Here is an 8,947-nt window from a genome sequence, read left to right on the forward strand (position 1 = left end):
CTGGTGTAAAGCAGACTGAACCAGGTTTTCCTCAAGGATTTTGCCTGTGCTTAGCTCCATTCCGTTTCTTTTTATCCTGAAAAACTCCCCAGTATTTTCCGATGTCAAGCATACCCATACCATGATGCAGCCACCACCATGTTTGAAAATAAGGAAGCAGTTACTCAGTGATGTGTTGTGTTGGATTTGCCTTAAACATAAGGCTTTGCATTTAGGCCAAAAAGTGTATTCCTTTGGTGTGTTTTCTTACTGTATTTCTTTAGTGCCTTCATTTAAATCATTATTGTGGAGTCACTACAAGGTTGTTGATCCATCCTCAGTTTTCTCCCATCACAGCCATTGAACTCTGTAACTGTTTTAATATCGTCAATGAACTCGTGGTGACATCACTAAGCAGTTTCCTTCCTGTCCTGCAGCTCAGTTCAGAAGGACGACTGCATCTTTTGATGTGTCTGGGTGGTTTAATACATCACCCACAGGATAATTATTAACTTAAATATACACTACATTACCAAAATAATGTAGACACCTGCTCGTTGATCATCTTATTCCAAAATCATGGGCATTAATATGGAGTTGGTCCCCCCTTGCTGCTATAACAGCCTCCACTCTTCTGGGAAGGCTTTCCACTATGTTGGGCGATTAGGCCTGGCTCGCAGTTGGCGTTCCAATTCATCCCAAAGGTATTCGATGGGGTTGAGGTCAGGGCTCTGTGCAGGTCAGTCAAGTTCTTCCACACCGATCTCGACAAACCATTTCTGTATGGACCTCACTTTGTGCACGGGGGCATTGTCATGCTGAAACAGGAAAGGGCCTTCCCCAAACTGTTGCCACAAAGTTGGAAGCACAGAATCGTCTAGAATATCATTGTATGCTGTAGCGTTAAGATTTATTTTCACTGGAACTAAGGGGCCTAGCCCGAACCATGAAAAACAGCCCCAGACCATTATTTCTCCTCCACCAAACTTTACAGTTGGCACTATGCATTGGGGCGGGTTGCGTTCTCCTGGCATCCGCCAAACCCATATTCGTCCGTTGGACTGCCAGATGGTGAAGCATGATTCATCACTCCAGAGAACGCTTTTCTACTGCTCCAGAGACCAATGGCGGTGAGCTTTACGCTTTGGCATTGCGCATGGTGATTTTAGGCTTGTGTGCGGCTGCTCGGGCCATGGAAATACATTTCATGAAGCTCCCAACGAACAGTTATTGTGCTGACGTTGCTTCCAGAGGCAGTTTGAAACTCGGCTGAAATAGCCGAAATCCACTCATTTGAAGGGGTGTCCACATACTTCTGTAAATGTAGTGTATATTCAATGTCTGATGTGTTATTGTTACCCATCTACCAATCACTGCCCTTCTTTATGAGGCTTCCGGAAAGCTCCCTGGTCTGTGTAGTTGAATCTGTGCTTGAAATGCAATACTTGACTGAGGGACCTTCCAGATGTTGTAGGTATTGGGGACAGAGGAAAGGTTAGTCATTAACAAATTATCATTTAACATTTACATTTTAGTCATTTAGCAGACGCTCTTATCCAGAGCGACTTACAGTTAGTGAATACATATTTGTTTTATACTGGCTCCCCGTGGGAAACGAACCCACAACCCTGGCGTTGCAAACGCCATGCTCTATCAACTGAGCTACATCCCTGCCGGCCATTCCCTCCCTACCCTGGACGACGCTGGGCCAATTGTGCGCCGCCCCCATGAGTCTCCGGTCGCGGCCGGCTGCGACAGAGCCTGGATTCGAACCAGGATCTAGTGGCACAGTTAGCACTGCGATGCAGTGCCTTAGACCACTGCGCCACTCAGGAGACTTTATGTCAACCCCTATTATTTCACACAGAGTGAATCCATGTAACTTATGATGTGATTTGTTAAGTCACATTTACTGCTGAACGTATTTAGGCCCAAACAAAGGGGGCGAATACTTATGGAACGACTATATTTTAGTTATCTCATTTTTTATTAATCTTTAAAATAAAATAAATAATTTTCCTTCCACTTTGGCATTACAGAATATTTTGAGTAGATCGTTGACAAATAAATGGCAATTAAATACATTTTAATCCCACTTTGTAACACAATACAATGTGAAGTAATCCAAGGGGTATGAATACTTTTGCAAGTAATTAGCGCCCTATGGGCCCTGTTTAAAAGTAGTGAATCCCATCCCCTGTCCCTGGCCTTGACTCCAGTATCAAACCATCCATTATTAATTAGATAGATGTAGTGATGGGCATTGGGCACCTGGTCTGCTCGGTTTAGTCCTCACCTGTTCTAATGCTGATGAATAGAACTAGACCTGTTATAATGTTGATTAATAGAACTATACCTGTTCTAAAGCTGGTGAATAGAACTATACCTGTTCTAATGCTGATGAATAGAACTAGACCTGTTCTAATGTTGATTAATAGAACTAGACCTGTTATAATGTTGATGAATAGAACTATACCTGTTCTAATGTTGATTAATAGAACTAGACCTGTTCTAATGTTGATGAATAGAACTATACCTGTTCTAATGTTGATTAATAGAACTAGACCTGTTGTAATGCTGATGAATAGAACTAGACCTGTTCTAAAGCTGGTGAATAGAACTATACCTGTTCTAATGCTGATGAATAGAACTAGACCTGTTATAATGTTGATGAATAGAACTATACCTGTTCTAATGTTGATTAATATAACTAGACCTGTTCTAATGTTGATTAATAGAACTATACCTGTTCTAATGCTGATGAATAGAACTATACCTGTTCTAATGCTGATGAATAGAACTATACCTGTTCTAATGTTGATTAATAGAACTAGACCTGTTCTAATGCTGATGAATAGAACTAGACCTGTTCTAATGCTGATGAATAGAACTAGACCTGTTCTAATGTTGCTTAATAGAACTAGACCTTTTCTAATGCTGATGAATAGAACTATACCTGTTCTAATGTTGATTAATAATAGAACTATACCTGTTCTAATGTTGATTAATAGAACTAGACCTGTTCTAATGCTGATGAATAGAACTAGGCCTGTTCTAAAGCTGGTGAATAGAACTATACCTGTTCTAATGCTGATGAATAGAACTATACCTGTTCTAATGTTGATTAATAGAACTATACCTGTTCTAATGCTGATGAATAGAACTATACCTGTTCTAATGTTGATTAATAGAACTATACCTGTTCTAATGCTGATGAATAGAACTAGACCTGTTCTAATGCTGATGAATAGAACTAGACCTGTTCTAATGCTGATGAATAGAACTATACCTGCCTCAGCCTGCCTGGCTTACTAGGTTAACATGATCACGGTAGGACGAATATACCTTTTATTGTGTGGATTCGTTTAGTTTACTAAACTGTACTCTATTCCATGAGTTCTTTTGGTGATTGATCTACGTCTGGAAATGACATAGTTTTCTCTAAATGATGTGGTATGACTGTGGTAGGCCTATACTTTCCCATGTTTACTTAAAAGGGATAGTGCGAGATGAACTCATGGATACCATTTATATGTCTCTGTGAGCAGTTTGAAGGTAGTTGAACTTCAGTGGAGGCTGGTGGGAGGAGCTATAGGAGGACGGGCTCATTGTAATGGCTGGAATGGAATGAATGGAACGTTATCAAACAAATGGGAACCACATGTTTGACTCCATTCCAAACATTCCATTCCAGCCATTACAATGAGCCCGTCCTCCTATAGCTCCTCCCACCAGCTTCCTCTGTTGAATTTGAAGGTACATTATCGTTAGCGTAGCGCAACGACTGGAAGTCTTCAGGATCAACTAGCCAGCTCCTCTCAAAAGCAGGGAAATAGACCTACGTACCCAAAGCAGGGAAATAGACCTACGTACCCAAAGCAGGGAAATATACCTACGTACCCAAAGCAGGGAAATAGACCTACGTACCCAAAGCAGGGAAATAGACCTCGTACCCAAAGCAGGGAAATAGACCTACGTACCCAAAGCAGGGAAATAGACCTACGTACCCAAAGCAGGGAAATAGACCTACGTACCCAAAGCAGGGAAATAGACCTACGTACCCAAAGCAGGGAAATAGACCTACGTACCCAAAGCAGGGAAATAGACCTACGTACCCAAAGCAGGGAAATAGACCTACGTACCCAAAGCAGGGAAATAGACCTACGTACCCAAAGCAGGGAAATAGACCTACGTACCCAAAGCAGGGAAATAGACCTACGTACCCAAAGCAGGGAAATAGACCTACGTACCCAAAGCAGGGAAATAGACCTACGTACCCAAAGCAGGGAAATAGACCTACGTACCCAAAGAAGGGAAATAGACCTACGTACCCAAAGCAGGGAAATAGACCTACGTACCCAAAGCAGGGAAATAGACCCACGTACCCAAAGCAGGGTGGTCGGCACTTTGTACTCTTGTCTTTTTAAAAGTGTAATTATAATATTCAGATTATAGCTGTTTTCAAAGCAGTTAGTTTTAAAACTGTTTTTCTGCGGCATTTCATTAATCCGCCGTGACGGTGGGGCGCAGGGATAGGCTGTGTGCGACCTCTCAAGTCATCACAGCTGGCCAGCTGAGGCAGAAACCATTTTAAGAACTGACACTTTCATTTCTTAAAAGGTCAGCGGAATGTTCCAGAGCATCAAAACCGTGATGCGTCGTGGGTTAAATTGCGACTGATGATACGAGGTGATTTGCAGGTCAGTCGGGTCTCCACTAGCCTTTAAAGCCTGCTGCAGATGTGGAACGCGCCCATTGAGATGAGATGAGATGCAACACTCTGGTGGTCCTCTGTAGCTCAGCTGGTAGAGCACGGCGCTTGTAACGCCAAGGTAGTGGGTTCGATCCCCGGGACCACCCATACACAAAAATGTATGCACGCATGACTGTAAGTCGCTTTTGGATAAAAGCGTCTGCTAAATGGCATATTATTATTATTATTACTTTGCTCTCACACACCGGACCCGGGCTCCACAAGGGGGCTAAATGGGGCTTAGCCCCCCTCAGTTGATACTTGTGCCCCCTCAGTTTTAGTTTTATGTCAAATTATTTGAGTGACAGATTGGCAGGAAATCTGTATCTCCGCTGCACTGTGTGAGCAGCATGGACGGAGCCCGCCGCGGAGTGTTGGTGTGTAGGGGGCTATGGAAAGCCACTGGGCGGTTAGGTATGACTCCTTTGGGTTTCCATAAAAAAAGCGGGTAAAAAAAAACGCTGCTCATCTGTGGTAGGCTCCGTGAATAACGAGAGACATCTCTGCCTGTAATATTGGATTTTGACGGGGTCAAGTTTACAGTTGAAGCTGCTTCACTCAACTCTGCCTCACGCCCCCCCACCACTACAGAGTTTAGCTAGCTAGCTGTGAAATGCGTTAGTAGTGTTGTTAGCCTATTTAGCTCGAACCGGCTAAAACGTTCATTTAATAGCAACTGGTTCATAGGAATAGAGTGGGCTGGAATACACGGCTACTGCAGGGGCTGCATTTTGGTTCCCCGTGGTTAAAAGTTCTGTGTCGCGTCCAATGCTAACGCAGTCAAGGCCTTCACCCAAGGCGGCTATTCTTTTATTTTTTTATTTTTAGTCATTTAGCAGACGCTCTTATCCAGAGCGACTTACAGGAGCAAATAGGGTTAAGTGCCTTGCTCAAGGGCACATCGACAGATTTTTCACCTAGTCGGCTCGGGGATTAGAACCAGCGACCTTTCGGTTACTGGCACTATGCTCTTAACCACTAAGCTACCTGCCGCCCTGTATTCTAACTGGAAGCATGCTATTGATAGAACCAAAGGATTCACTAGGCATCATCAAGCAAAGAGCGTTTGAAATGCACTGCACTGTGGGTAGAAAAAACAAGTTGTATTCGGCTGCGTTCACATAGGCTGTTTGTAATAGGTGATTTACCCCCATCATACAGTATATATACAAAAGTATGTGGACACCCCAAATTAGTGGATTCGGCTATTTCAGCCACACCCCGTTGCTGACAGGTGTATAAAATAGAGCACACAGCCATGCAATCTCCATAGACAAACATTGGCAGTAGAATGGCCCGTACTGAAGAGCTCATTGACTTTCAACGTGGCACCGTCATAGGATACCATTTTTCCAACAAGTCAGTTCGTCAAATGTCTGCCCTGCTAGAGCTGCCCCCGGTCAACTGTAAGTGTTGTTATTGTGAAGTGGAAACGTTTAGGAGCAACAACGGCTCAGCATGAAGTGGTAGACCACACAAGCTCACAGAACTGGACCGCCAGGTGCTGAAGCGCGTAGCGAGTAAAAATGGTCTGTCCTCGGTTGCAACACTCACTACCGAGTTCCAAACTACCTCTGGAAGCAACGTCAGCTCAAGAACTGTTCGTCGGGAGCTTCATGAAATGGGTTTCCATGGCCGAGAGCAGCCGCACACAAGCCTAAGATCACCATGCGCAATGTTAAGCGTCAGCTGGAGTGGTGTAAAGCTCACCGCCATTGGACTCTGGAGCAGTGGAAACATGTTCTCTGGAGTGATGAATCACGCTTCACCATCTGGCAGTCCGACGGACAAATCTGGGTTTGGCGGATTCCAGGAGAACGCTTCCTGCTCCAATGCATAGTGCCAACTGTAAAGTTTGGTGGAGGATAAATAATGTTCTAGGGCTGTTTTTCATTAGTTCATGTGAAGATAAATCTAAACGCAACAGCATACAATGCAATTCTAGACGATTCTGTGCTTCCAACTTTGTGGCAACAGTTTGGAGATGGCCCTTTGCTGTTTCAGCATGACAATGCCCCCGTGCACAAAGCGAGGTCCATACAGAAATGGTTTGTCGAGATCAGTGTGGAAGAACTTGACTGGCCTGCACAGAGCCCTGACCTCAACCCCATCGAACACCTTTGGGATGAATTGGAACACCGACTGCGAGCCAGGCCTAATCGCCCAACATCAGTGCCTGACCTCACTAATACTCTTGTGGCTGAATGGAAGCAAGTCCCCGCAGCAATGTTCCAACATCTAGTGGAAAGCCTTCCCAGAAGAGTGGAGGCTGTTATAGCAGCAAAGGGGGACCAACTCCATATTAATGCCCATAGATTTTGGAATGAGATGTTGGACGAGCAGGTGTCCACAGACTTTTGGTCAGGTAGTGTGTCTTGTAGCCTATATTCATTACCAAATAGGTCCTGCTTTACTCTGTAGTATCCATGGTGCTGATGCAGAGGAGATGGGTTTCAACCTGTCACTTCAAAATCACTCAATGGTCTCGGAGTCTCTGCATTTGAAATGTGTTTATTGTGGTGTAGCAGAATTCTATGTAATTCCAATGCAAGAAACTCCCAAAAATGGTGCCCCCCCTCACGGATTTCAACTGCCCCCTTAAGTCACTTTATCCTGGCGCCAGGTCTGACACACACATTGGGCTTGTTTGACATTACAGGCGACTGCCGACTGACGGAGCTACAAAGAACCTTGCATCTTAAATAACGACTCGTTGTTATTTGTAGATCAGTCAGTCAGTCACAATTGACCCCATGATACATTACGGTTTTGATCGAACGTGGCCATTATTTGCGCATGTGTACGGGTTCCCTTCACGCTGTGTAAAGCGTGGTAGCCAGGGGGGTTTCCACTAGTTACCACAGCCATAAAATTAAAATGGGCTATATCGTAAAACATTTACAAAAAATGAGCTTTTTGGTCTTAAATGACGGTTAGGCGTAAGGTAAGCAGTGTGGTTAAGGTTAGGTTGAAAATAACATTTTAAGAAGATGAATTGTAGAAATGGGCAGTGTTTATGACTTTGGCTGTGATAATTAGAGACAACCAGGGGGCTCAAAACAGCGGAGAAGGTACATTTTACATTTTAGTCATTTAGCAGACGCTCTTATCCAGAGCGACTTACAAGTTAGTGAGTGCATACATTTTCATACTGGCCCCCCCCGTGGGAATTGAACCCACAACCCTGGCGTTGCAAGCGCCACGCTCTACCAACTGAGCTACACGGGGCCTAATAAGTTGCATTGAATTACTTTAATTTTTTCCAGAAGGAACTTTAGTTTCGCGCTTCAATACTCTTAATTGTTGCGGAAATATACACTCAGTGGGCCGTTTATTAGGTACACCCCATCTAGTACCGGGTCGGAACCAGGCGACGTTTTTCCACTCCTCAATTGTCCGGTGTTGGTGATGGCGTGCCCACTGGAGCCGCTTCTTCTTGTTTTTAGCTGATAGGAGTGGAACCCGGTGTGGTCGTCTGCTGCAGTAGCCCATCCGTGACAAGGATCGATGAGTTGTGCGTTCCCGAGAATGCCGTTCTGCACACCACTGTTGTACCGCGCCGATATTTGCCTGTTTGTGGCCCGCCCGGTTAGCTTGCACGGTTCTTGCCATTCTCCTTGGACCATTCTCACCAACGAGCTGTTTTTCGCCCACAGGACTGCCGCTGACTGGATGTTTTTTTGTTTGTCGCACCATTCTCGGTATACCCTAGACACTGTCGTGCGTGAAAAGCCCAGGAGGGTGGCCGTTTCTGGGATACTGGATCCGGCGCACCTTGCAACCAACAAATTATACCATGGTCAAAGTCGCTTAGGTCACTCGTTTTGCCCATTCTAACGTTCAATCGATACAGTAACTGAATGCCTCGATGCCTGTCTGCCTCGATGCCTGTCTGCCTGGTTTATAGAGCAAGCCACGGCCACGTGACTCACTGTCTTCTTCTTCAGGGGGGTTTATCGGCGGTTGGCATGACAGCCACCTACCGTGTCTCGCTGTCTGTAGGAGGAACCATTTCCGTGAACGGGGTAGTGTACCTAATAAACTGGCCGGTGAGTGCATATGTATGCTGTTTACGTTCTGCATCCACGTCATATCGCTGAGTCCACCTTTTTAAGTGTTTCTGGCTGAGACGCGTTTATCTCGTTTTTCAGTTTACAGTCTGATAATGTGGTTTATCTGCGCCAAACTTGGTACAAAACCACGCCCACGAGTAGC

This window comes from Coregonus clupeaformis, unplaced genomic scaffold, assembly GCF_020615455.1.
Source record: "Coregonus clupeaformis isolate EN_2021a unplaced genomic scaffold, ASM2061545v1 scaf1380, whole genome shotgun sequence".
Classification (NCBI taxonomy): domain Eukaryota; kingdom Metazoa; phylum Chordata; class Actinopteri; order Salmoniformes; family Salmonidae; genus Coregonus; species Coregonus clupeaformis.